This window comes from Astatotilapia calliptera, chromosome 10 (assembly GCF_964374335.1).
Source record: "Astatotilapia calliptera chromosome 10, fAstCal68.1, whole genome shotgun sequence".
Classification (NCBI taxonomy): Eukaryota; Metazoa; Chordata; class Actinopteri; order Cichliformes; family Cichlidae; genus Astatotilapia; species Astatotilapia calliptera.
This window is the reverse complement of record NC_137431.1, coordinates 23,406,975-23,420,577: the sequence shown is the minus strand read 5'-3', so window position 1 is coordinate 23,420,577 and position 13,603 is coordinate 23,406,975.

Here is a 13,603-nt window from a genome sequence, read left to right as displayed (position 1 = left end):
TGAGTGTTGAAGAATGTAAGTAAAAGGTAAATTTCTGTCTGAGAGAAAGGAGGCAGTAAAAAGCAACAACAGCAACAACAAAAAGACAAGACAAGAAAGTTATGTGACAAAAAAACAAGGGCTCTGAGAGTTCTGAGCAAAACTTAAAAAAAGAATTTTCAATGAAATAACAAAATGAAAGGGGACAGGAGTCATTGTGTGCTGTGCAGGCTGATCCTCTTCAGACAGCAGGATGCCAGTGAGTGGGTAGCTGTGCTAGAGGGCCGCCCAGTAAGGAGTGACATACATCATAGACACTGCTTTCCCCTGCACCATTGTCTCCACTGCTATCCTTCAAAAGTTACCTCACTGCTAACACATAATATATGACTTTTGCTAAAACTGGCAAAACTGAAACATTGTAAATACATACGATCATTAAAATACTTGAAACATCTACATGACCCTGTAAGTGTACCATAACTCTACAAAACCCCAAATCTCTACGGGAAGATGAGCCTGTGTGCCTTTTTCGTGCTGTGCGCAGCTAGGCCCCACGGGCTGAGGCCCGACCACCCTCAGACACCCTCCACAGGCCTGGCTCCAGCCCTGGTAACCCTATCATTGGCATGGGGAACTGCTCCCTAGATTTTTCGATTCTTCTGCATCTTTTGAATCACTTTTTGTCTGGTCCCTCACCCTGACCAATTTGCCAGGAGACTCCCAACAACATAACCCCTGGGATCACTGGGACAGACAACCCACTCTACCACGATAAGGAGGCGATTTACTGAGGTATCTGGGGGTCTTGAAGAAGGGAGCAAGAGATCGACATAGGGATTGTTGTCACGGCTGCAGTGATGCGACCAGTGTCTGTCGTGGTGAAGAGAGATTTACCAGTCAATCTACGGCCCTAGCCTCAACTATGGGCACTATCTTTGGGTAATGACCGAGAGCAATATCGCAGATACAAGCAGTGGAAATGAGCGTTCTCTGAAGGGTGGCTAGCCTCTCCCTTAGATATAGAGTGAAGACTTTGCCCATCCGAGAGGAGCTCAGAGAAGAGCCGCTACTCCTCCACATCAAAAAGAGCCAGTTGAGGTGGCTCAGGAATCTGACAAGGATGCTTCCTGAGCACCTCCTGGGTGAGGTGTTCCAGGCATATCCCACTGGGTGGAGGCCCTGAGGGAGACCCAGGACACGCTGGAGAGATTATATCTCTCAGCTAGCCTTCAAACACCTTGGTGTTTCCATGGATAATCTGGAGGAGGTTGCTAGAGAGAGGGAGGTCTGGGCTTCTCTGCTTAGGGTGCTGGCCCTGCTCCTTGGCCCTGGATAAGCTGAAGAAAATGGATGGACGGATAATTCATCAATTAAGTACAACAATTTTTGACAAACTTTGTTTCATATCCAGGTGGTGTGCAGCAGATTTATTAAGGTTTGCTGATGAAAAGAGCTACCAGACTGGGGAAACATTGATTGCTTTGAATACAAAATGACTACCTAAAAGATTCTAAAAGCCCATTTGATCTGTATTTAAAATAAGAAAACAAATAAGATGATAAATACTTAATTCATCCTATTTTTATGGATTTTTTTCAACATGAAAGACACGCATCTAATGGACAAACGAAAAACACGTTTGGTATTATGTCATTCACAGATTCACAGATAACCAGTAGCCCTAACAAAATGATCAAAGCTTACTACCAGTGTGAGTAGAACCTGCGATGACCTGGAGTATTATATCTTTCTCTGGAGCTTTTTGATCCAGGGTCAGTTATAAGAATCTATTTATGTTTATGTTACAGTGAGCTGGTGAAGTTGAGGTTGTCTGAAGGCAAACAAATTATAAACTAATTTATATAAAATGACAAAGTTAGTGAGTCTCAAACTCTTTAATGATCCTTTACATACTACTAAGAAATTAAAAATAAAAAAGGCCATACCTCATTAATATAATCATTCATCAGATAGAGAGTATTATTAATTGAAATGATTCTCCTCTGGTATAGACATTGCTCCATTACATAACTAAAAATCTGATTCCTTTTTCATGCTTGGAAACAACAATCATGTTCGGTTATTTCGTGCATGTGTTTTAAACCACATGCACCTAAAGCTCTGTTACTTATATTCTACTCATCCTTAACCTCAAGGATGAGTAGAATATAAGCAATAGGAACGATGTCCATAAATTAAATGAGCAAATTACGAGTGCTCTTCCGTCTGATAAGTTATGCAAAAATTTGGTCCATTAGCATGGAAACACTTGAATCTTTCTGCCTTCTGCCAAATGCTTTTAGGGAAAAGCTTTACGTGAGGTGACCGTGAAAAGGATTAAGTTGGTAAGGAAAAAAAAGTAAGAATATAATTATGGAGATATTCTGAAAAGATGGATTTCAGGTACCTTAAGGTATCAAATCCTTCAATGGGATTTTACAGAGTAAAGATGGTTTAGAATACTATGTCACCATAAACTACACAATAACAAATCAAACACAGACATCATCATCATCTAGACATGTATGCATATGGTGCACACATATTCAGATTCTGTCATAAATTTGAGCTCCTCCTGCAAACACTGAATCAAACACACACTCTCATATATTCACATGGAGAAAGCTCATATCTTCAGTGTTCACCTTGACTTAGCAGAGGGCTCCCTTCATAAATCCCTCCTTATCTTGGGTCTCAAAGACACCCAGATATATGACAGAGGAATATGACTGAAATATGTAACACTATCAACAGCACTGATTGGTCAAACCCTTCGCACGTTCACCTACATACGCACGTGTGCAGTGGGAGAGTTGTGAAAAGTGTTATATCACAGAATAAATTGCATTGTTGTGGTTTGGATCTTTATAGTAACAGTGTAAAATGCTGTTGCAGAAACTGTGAAACTAAGCGGGTTACATCCCCCTCCAGTTTTGAACAGGGCCATTGGATAACCTTCTGTGGGTATCACTCAACATATACTTTCAGCACAATAACTTGTGATTTATAGCTGGCACAACAGTTCTTCGTCTGTCCTTCTACTGGATGCTATTTACTTTGCCCTTTGGTCCTTGCTCCAAGCTAACATGTGATGCATCAGTTTCTCCACTAAACAGAGACAGACTTGAGTCAAAGAGCAAACTTCAGAAAAACCTCCACACGTTCAAGCCGATCTTGTAAACTGTCAAAGTAACAAAAAGCTACCTTGACAGAATTACTTTTAAATACAAGCTTTTAACATTGCAAAATGCTGACAGATAAATTGCATATACAGTACTGTGTATAACAGTCTTGAGTCACTCCTCATTTCTTTATATTTAGGAGAATGGGAAATAGGTGCAGTGGAAATACAGTATCTAAGGGAAAGACAGGGTATTTACAATTCTACCAAGATTGAAAGTAAACTCTGTAAGTCAAGTCTTTTTGCAATTTCTTTACGTAATCTTCAGGAATAGGTCTCCAGGCTTCTTAATAGACATTCCAAAGCTCTTGCTTGGATGTTGGCTTCTCTTTGATGCATTCGGTGTCAAAATGATCCCCCACTGCTTCAACAAAGTTGAGGTTAAGGCTCTGGAAAGGCCTATCCATGTGTGTTGGTATCACCTTGTTGATGCAAAAATACTATTTCCTGCCTGTTAAACTTTACGTTCCATATCCCTTTGGCATTTTTTGCACAGTCATCTAAAGACATGGAACGAATTATGTGTTTTTGTGATAGCTGCTAGTGACAAAGTGCCTAAAAATAAAACTGGTTCTTTGCTAAGCTGTCTGTTATGTGTAGGCACAACACTGTTTTATCACTGGTTAGGCGAGTTAGTGTCAACTGGCTTAACAAACAAGGACAAGAAGAGAAGTAAGGTGGAGAGAACACAGGTAGAGGTTGGAGCCCTGACATCCAGTGGGACAACCTACCTGGAGAGTAAAGCTACTGGGCATTTATATTGCCCCTCCCACGATTAATAGGGCTGTCACTTATGACAAATGTTGCACTGTGTATGCGACCTACTTCAAGATAGAAGACATGTAAGATTTTGCTTCCTTTCCCCCCTCTTTCTTTCTTTCCTTCCTTCTTTCTTACTTTCTAAATGAAACACTCCCTCTACAGCTTCCCTATCTCCTGCTTTTTTGTTGCTGGAATTCTGCCAATGTTCCGTCTTTATCTGGGGCTATAAAGTTCCTTTGCACTGACAATGGGTTCTTGCTTTTTCCATGTGACCGCAGAGGGACTGTCCTCAGTAGGGCATTACTGAGTCTTTGTGGCACTGAGGTCCCTTACAAGTGCATTCAATACTGACATCAGTGGGGGAAAGCAGGACAGATGTTCTGTGTTGGAGTCCTGCACTTTGTATCACTATGCCCAGAAAGTTAATTGAAATGCATGCAAAAATGATATCATTTTTTAATTGGTAAAAACTGGCAAAGATTTCACTTGCATTCTGTCATGGGTGAAGTAATTTGCTGGGAGGTCCTGGAAGAAGAAAAAATGAAAGAAAACTGGCAAAACTGGACTGATACTTGACTGTTTTAATTGTAACACAATCTTGGGGTGGGCCCATTACTTTTAACTTTTGTCCAAAGTGGTGGAACAGTTCTGTGTCTATTTTTGGTACCTTTGTGGTTGTGTGGAGTACTTTTGAGCTCAGTCTCCCTAAGGGTCTGTCAACCTGCATGAAACAAAAGATTCTGAGCACAACACACCCACATCTTCATAAGCTCTATGTTTCTAGTATACTGTTTTGTTTGAGTAATCATAACATATAGATACTTTACACAAAATGTTCACAGCTTCTTCTTTTTTTTTGCAAAAGGTTGGATGTTATCTGCATTTCTTAATTTTGTTCCATTAAAGTAAATAAACTTGGAGGCTGAGAAGGACAAGTGCTATTTAAAGTTGTAAAGTTTGACAGTGTGTGTACCTTCTGACTTGGCAACTTTGCAGTAAACCCTGAAAGTCACAAAAGAACAAGCTGCATGACAGCTGAGTGCCTCGGATGTATTTCAGGGTACAAAAAAAAGTTTGAAAAAGGTAAAAAGCAGGAAAAGTAGAGGACACTGAGGAAACGTGTCGGTGCATGAAAGGGGATTTGAGTTCAATGTTTTCGGTTATCATTTTGTATTGTTTAAGCTATTTAATTTCTATTCACTTTGCTGCATCAAATGTTAGGTGTATGCAAATATTTCTTACTTGAAACAAATATCTCATTAAAGCAAGTTTATAAGACTTTTTATCCTGTAAACTCACTAATCAGAGATGCTAGATGGAATCGATCTGATGGTTTAAAATCCTCATCATCATATATAAAACAACCTAGTGTCGTGGCAAAACATGTAATAGACACACAGTCAAAGTGGGATATAGACACGCATGCAAAATTTGCAGTAATCTACAGTAAGAGCAGAGGGCGATATTTTATTTCAAGACAACATAAAAATAATCACGGGAAAGTGTTTAAACAGACATTATTAACACATTTACACGTAAATAGCCACCTAACGTAATCCTTTCCAGTAATCAAGGACACTGGAATGTACTAGATATGTTTTTTGCACACTGTGTGAGGACAATCGTGGTTTTAAATATATTATCTCCCCCAACTGGTAAATGCAACTTCTGCATGCGTGTCCATTTCATGTTTTGGAGAGGCAGAGTGTGAAATGGCCATGGTGGACCAACGTGTCTATTACATGTTTTGCTGTGATATTGGGTGTATAAAGGGGGTCAAATCAAGTTCCATGCACTAAAAGGACAATTTCCTTTAAAAATAACTGAAATATTTTAATGCCAACTCTGTAAAATACATACAGTGTACACATAAAGCACAGAAAATGGATGCAACTGTTAATGATTTAATACCTCTTAGCGGTATTCATAACTAATCTGTAGAGATTACTCAGTGTTGGGCAAGTTACTTTGAAAAAGTAATTAATTATAGTTACTAGTTACTTCTTCAAAAAATGCCACGTTTTCTTGTTAGTAACAGTAACGGCATTGTAACGATAGAAAAAGTAATTAGATTACTCGTTACTGAAAAAAGTAATGCCGTTACTTGTAATGCTGTTATTCCCATCACTGGTCATAACTAATCTCTACACATGTCTGTTGCTCTTTAAAAGCTAGGAGATTATAGATATGCTTAATTTCCATTAAATTTTACTCATGTAACACCAAATCACAATAAAACAACCCCCTTTGAGCAAGCACTTGGCGACACTGGGAATGAAGACCTCCCTTTTAACAGGAAGAAAGCTCCAGCAGAACCAGGCTCAGGGAGGGGCGGCCATCTGCTGCGGCCACTGAAGGAGGATGGGAGGAAAAAAAGATAACATGCAAGTCAAAATAGCAGATGAGCAAATAATTTGTGCATGTAAGAGAAGTGTGAAGGCTTTGGAAGAAAACACCACAAATGAAGTTCCTGGACGACCATTTATTTTTTTACTCTTGATTAATTTGTTCTCACTTTAAATTTAAACACCTGCCTCTAACACACACACACACACACACACACACACACACACACACACACACACACACACACACACACACACACACACACACACAAAATAAATAATGAAAAATAATCACAAACTAGTTAATTATACACAACAACAGCATAAGCCAGCCTCTTTCTCTGAGACACTGTTTCTGCCTGTTCTTTAGGAGGCCTTTATACATTTGAAAACACAATCAAGCTGTGTCAATGGATGTCACGTTTTCTGAACTATGTAGTAAAATGACTCCACAGAGAGTACACATCTGTACTATTTCTAACAAGCAGTACATTTACTGCTTGCAATAAACAAATATAGTAAATGTTCAACTTGGCATAGTAATTTAAGTGAAAAAGGTTTACCCTCAATGCGTGCATTTATAAATACATCATTCTGAATGGTAATGCAATGCTAAGAAACATCAGGTAAGGCCATCAGGCTTTCTGAGAGCCTTGCTGAACTCATTAATGTCGAAACAAGATGGACTTATGTTTAGTCAGACCAGTAGAATTAAATGAAAGTGGGCTTTACATTCAAGGGTTGCTTACAAAACTGGTGATGTTCCATTCAGATCTGATTCCTGGGTTCACTAGGATGTGGCTTGTCTAATAAAGAAGAAAAATCAACAACTATCAAGACATGGTAGATACTATAAAAAAGTTAAAGGATTTAATGGGTGCCCTCGCTAATAGATTGATGCTTGGTGAGGAAGGCTGAGATCAGAGTTCAGCAAACTGACTTGGGTCCCAACAGTGGGGTGGGTGTTAGTTAAATTACGCTTAAGATTACCCAGTGTATTCAAATGGGACACTAGAGGTGCTGACCAACCACCCATATGCAGTGAAGTGGTCGTAATTGGTGTCACCACTGCTGTGAATCAAAGTGCCAAATAACACATCATCTGAGACACCAGTGGTTTGACAAAATGACAGTTTTCAATGCCTTGAGAATGACGACCAACTGTCAGTCAGCAGCCTCACTGTCTACGTTTTACTTGTGTTCTAATTTTATCTCCCTCAGTCACCTGTGGCCCCAAATGGCTTGTATGTGGCTGTACGGTATCTGCATTTGTCTGCTGATGTCTTCACACACCGTAACACATAGCTCCTGCCAATGTGTGAACGTTACGTCTGTATGTTGAGACACACATCCTTGTGTTGTGAGGATGACCCTGTCTGTGACTTTATATTCCTTAGATTGTGTTTGAGATATTCTGGAGGTGTGTGTGCAGTGATGGAAAGGATCGTGACAGCTCATGTCACCCTTTTCACTAGCCACTGGGGCGAATCACAGAGAAAAATAAAAAATAAAAAAGGAAAAACTAAGACCCGTGTCTTGGCTTGCTCACTTGAGGCTACCTAGAACATGACAAGTCCATTCACACATCCTAGGGAAAAAAGACACACACACACCCACATACACAAAGGAATACGCTGGTAGATGAGCAGATATAGACACAGAAAGACACATAGTCTAAGGTTAGACACAGGCTTTTAAAACTGACATTTAACTTTTATCGACTGCATGTATTTTGTGAGCTCTAACACTGGGGCTTATCTTCCATTGGGACTGTAGGGAACATGCTAACCATACTTTCCCTTTATGATATCGACTGAACTTTGTTCTGACCTGGTTTTCAGCTGTTGACATGTTGAGCTTGTTGTAACCATGGAAGAACCCTGAAGGAAAATTTTCAGACTGAAAAATATGTATAACATTACTGCCTAAACCCAATTTCTCACCTTAAACTTGTCTCATTGGAATTTTCAGATTTTGTAAGAGCACCTCTTTCTTTTATGAGTATTTATACGCATGACAATGTAGATGACAAAGACACGTATTTAAGGGCAGAATAATGGTCACAAATTCTATGTGCATAGAAAAGTCCAAGGTTAATCGGTTACCTTTGCTTAGTGTCCTCAAGCAAGTGATGAAAGTCATTTTAGCTTTACAGCCCTGATGACATGTCAGCCAGTGTCCAGTGTCAAATCGATCAGTGCTTGCACCAATGCACAATTGTGTGCTTACGTGTAAATGAATCTCATGATCTTTCTTTCAGTAACCACGACATCTTGTTATGTCAGTCTCCTAATATCTTTGCCTTCCTTTCTTTTTTGTTTAAACTTAATCACTTATCTTTAGACCCTTTTTTTCTCTTACCATTTGTTTACTTTCTCTTTCTTACTATTTTACTTACTTTTCTGTCAAGAATCCACTTCTTTTCACTCCCCCCAAGTCTTACATCTCTTCTCTTTCTGTCACCCTTCTCCTTTCCCCCCAATAATCCTGCGTTTATAAATCTGCCCTATAGCTCCTATTTCATCTTATGTATCCTGTAATCCTGAATTTATCATCCACAATGTTTGTAACAGTGCTTTCTGTAGAGAGGTTTACTCTGTACTGCTCTCTGTACCTGTGAGGAGAAATGCCCCTGAATGGACATACATAATATGCAAGAAGAAAAACACTTCTCAACTTATTTGGAATATATCTTTTTTTTTTGTTTGTTTGTTTTTAATCAGTGATCTAAAACAGTATACACTTTTTACTGATAATTAGTATAATTTTTCATTTATAAATTTTATTAAATGAAAAGTTACTCCCCTCAGTCAATTGCATCCTTACCGTGGTGGAGGGTTTTTTGTGTCTCAGTGATCCCAGGGGCAGTGCCATCTAGTAGGGTCTCTCCATTCTATTTTAACCCAAACAATTTTTACTATTTCAATACTCAAGAAAATAAATATTAATACTAACAACTAATAAAATAAAAATATAGCACCCTAAAAAGTGAAACATGTTTTCAAAGAACACTATATGGATGATCATCGTGACTTAATTTCAAGCCAATATTTACCATTTATGGTAATATTTTTTTTAATATTTATTGTTTAATAATTTTAATGTTTGTTAAGAACAGACAAAAGTAAAACTAAAGGTTCATTAACTTACAGTTTGCTATTTATTAATGATGATTATGATTATTAGATTATGATTATTATAAAGTTTCACCCATTTAGCAATGTGAGAGGTGACTGCCTTAATCTCTTTTTTTGATATCATATTGAATCTTGTTATTGTAGCCTTTTGCCTGGCTAGCTGAATTCAGTTGAAGTCAGTATTAATTTTACCTCTGTATGTTCACATGGAAAATAATTTTTTAAAAAAAAGGAGAAAATCCACATTTAAAAATATCCATGTACATGTGGATTTGGCATTACACTAATTGTCAATCAGTAGTCAGTCAGCACAGTGTGTCAGATCAGGCTATCTCAGAGTTTTGTGACCCAGGCTTATCCCTTTAATTACGGGCCATTATTTGTGCTGCTGCCTCAGTATAAGTGAAATAAGAACCACTTATTGTAATTATTGTGTATTTATTCAAAGTTTTAATCACCAAACTGATCACTGTGGCTGGGTCTACAAATCTGTACACTTATGTTTTGCTTTTATTTGGTATTGTAGTGTGATCCAGTAAATAGTAAAATAAGACAGCAATCCAGGATTTTCTTTCTTCACATTTACTGTTTCTGTCTGCAATTTAGTTATAGTAGTTACAAAGTTGTAGTAACAAAAAATATAAATCAATTTATGTAACTATCGTTGGAAAGCTATAGTCTTTCCGTCTTTATGGCAAAGTTGTGTTTATGTATTCTTGTCACTTGTGAGAGAGTAGGGCCCAAAAGCTTTAACCAGCAAAGTAAGATTGATAACGTGATGGTAAGTCCAATAACTCACCAATTTCATCAAATGAAACCTCGGTGGAATAAAAAGAACATAAGGTTTCTCTCCCAAAGAGAATGAAAAATGTCTTTTTTCCCCAAAAAACTTCTTTCTGCATGGACATGTACGGGTCTCACATACAGCCTTTGTGATGTTCACCACTTTTCCACTTCACGTTTTTTAATGGATAGAGGGCTGAGATCTCACACAAAAGCATCATCTCTGTCTGTCTGTATCTGCTGTCTCACATCATCTTCCTCTCTACTTCTTTATTCTGGCACCTCTCCACATCCTTCACTCTCACATCACAGGGAACATTGTCCAGAGCAGACAGAAGATGCTGTCATGACGCATCTTAAGAGACAGATTGCGATGAGAGCTGCGTCTGACATAGAAGGTGGATATAACAAAGGCCCAGGAGAGTCTCTTGAGGTTTTGTAGCTGACAAGCATTGGGATCAAGCAATGGGACTGTGTGTTGCAGTATGCAATGAGGCACGCAATGAAGTGCTCAGAGCTTGGTTCTAAATGATGTGGGCTGCATATCAAATGAACAAATGATGGGCAAAAAGATTTGAATGGACATCAAAGTAAACATAAAAGAGAAACCAGACAAACAAAAAAGGCTGCATGATAGAGAATGACTTCCTAAACCTAAATGTTGACAGACTATGATTTTAGACTATGCTGAAGTTGACTGCCCGGCATGGCAATGTGAATTTAAAAGGGTAGAGCACCGTGAGGCTGCATAAAAGGACCAGAAAGATAGGCAGTCTTTACCACTCAGTTGCTATGGATACAGCTGCTGTGAAATCTCTCAAACAGCAAGCAGTCATCAAACTTGCACTGTCACCACTACCACATTGATCCCATTATGCCTTAATACATATGTATAGCTGGCATTTATCTGCATGTATAAAGCACCTGATTTTCACCTTGGTCTGACCTCTGTACGCAGTCTATTCAGTTTATCACAATTTAGCAGTGAGATTTGCCAGAGTTCACTGAGCTCAGAGATTAGCTGATCAGAGATACAGCTAAATGTTATTCTGAATATTAACAGGCCCGTTCTTTACTTTCTTGATTAATCATTTGCTCTTCAATCTGCTGTGCCTAGACAGACAGAAAACAGATAAAAGCTGTGAAAGATCACAGAGGAAAAGGTTTAAATATCAGATGTAAGCTGGCAATTAAGTGATTACCAAAACAGTTGCTGATGCTTTTCTGTAGAAATTATTCAGTTATTCGCTTTCTGCTATTATAGCACACCTCTGAAACATTTAGTAGGCACTTTAAGTTTTATTTAATTATTTGTACATTAGTCTGTGGAGTTCCTTTCACTTTTAAAATCACAGTTCAGTACTAAGGTTCTTCGTAAAACTTTTATGAGGGTTTTAAGATGCTCATTTGTAGCATTAGCGACTACATCTGACACACAGCTTTGCTGCATCACTGCACACAGACCCAGCTCCTCCCCTCACTAACAGCTGAAGTCAAAACAATTTAGGCAAAATTTGTAAAATTGTTTCAATAACACTGAAGTTTTAAACGATTATCATAAATATTAACCTTACTGTTTACTATTTACAATTACCAGATTTAGCAATTTAGCCATCTGCTATCATTAGCATAGCGGCTAGCAGCTACGATCCAGCTAGGATAACGGACACGTGAGGGTCCTGGTGGGTTGCTTGCTGTGCAGAGCAGTGACGGAACGATAGGTGAAGTTTCTACTATGTGTCCATAGTGTGGTGAAGTGAAATCTGGAGCCAAGCAATTGAATCAGATGGTTTCAGGTCTAAAGAGCACAGCTGAGGATGTAAAGAGCTGCAGATCGAGGCAGAGCAGCGCGATTGGTGGGCGAGAGCAATGGTGCAGGCAGATGTGTTTCTTATTTTGTTGTACTGCAGCCAGCTGTGAGGTCAGTTTTAAAATGCAGGCAGTGACCAGTTCAATCTATCACAGTGAGTGCTGTTTTTTACATCTTCTAAATTTTAGCATAATTAATACAACACTTTATCCAAAGTTTATTTTTAACTTTTCCATAATGTTCTTCTTTTACAATAATTACATTATTTTGGTAGGTATTGCATCACTTGTTGTACCCCTTGTTCATTAAGTATGTCCTAAAATATATTTTACCTTAATAATCTGAAATGAAATGACTTACATTAAATTCTGCCTTTCATGTTTTACGCAACTTTCATTTCCAAAATATGTAAAACCTCCAAACTTAATATTAAATATTTATTTTGCTGAATTTAATTTATAATTGGGAATATTGATTGAAAATGAACAATTTTAACAAAATTGTTAAAAATGAACAAATTTGAACTTTCATTCTTCACCATTATGTCTGTTCTCGCAGGTCAAATGCTTCCCTGTGGTATCATAAAATGTACTGATATTTTTCTGGGTATTGGTACGGCAAGAATGCCTGCTATTAGCAGTGCTGAGAAAGTCACCAAAAGTACCCTGTACTTTACTAAAGTATTTTTATTTTTTATACCAGAAGTTTAATTGCACTAATGTAAGAGCACTTTTGCTCAATTAAAGATTTTTCTCACTTTCTTTTGAGCCATTATAATTATTTTCTCTTGGTGTGTCACGGACATAGGCTGGAGACGGGTATTACAAAAATAGTTTGCAGATTGAAAAACATTTATTCATGAATTCTATTCAGTGTAATGGAAAACTGATGTTGGATTTGTTTTGAGGTATCAGAGAGTATCACCTGCTTCATCAGCAAAGTGTTTTTCTGAAAGCTCGGGGACGATGAAGTGAAAACACAGCTCTGAGCAACATGACATTCAACTGTCCTGCCTAGAAAAACAAGCAATGGCAAAATTCAATTCACAGGTCCCATCTCCTCGTCTGACCCTAAAGCGAATTAAGCGATAGTTTGAGAGCATTCTCTGGAAGATTAAATTCCCCTCTAGCTAAATCTCCTTGTGTCCTATTTGATTCCCAAGGCAGAAAAGAGAGAGACATAATCACCTTCTCAAATATTTTGCTCTGTTCTTGGTTTAGGGGAACTTGAAATGTAGTAATGCTAAGAGAAACCTAATTTTATTGACATATTTTGTTCCTAATATCTTTTTTAACAAATTTGATGAGCTCATAAAGTTTGTTGGTCACGTAGAGGCTACACAAAGAAATGAATACAGGCAATCATTTAATTGATTGATTACTGTGAAAATATTAGTTAGTTAGCTTGTCTTACACATCCAACAGGCTTGAGCAATATTGGTATTAATCTGCCATTATTTATCTTGGTGTAAAATCTGTTTCGATTTCAAAAAACATCAAACTGAAGTGAACAACTCTACGGCCACATATTAGCACATTTGCCCATTTGCCCATCAGCTGGTTTCTGCCTCTGCTACTGTTGCTGGGCAGATAAAAAGGTTTAT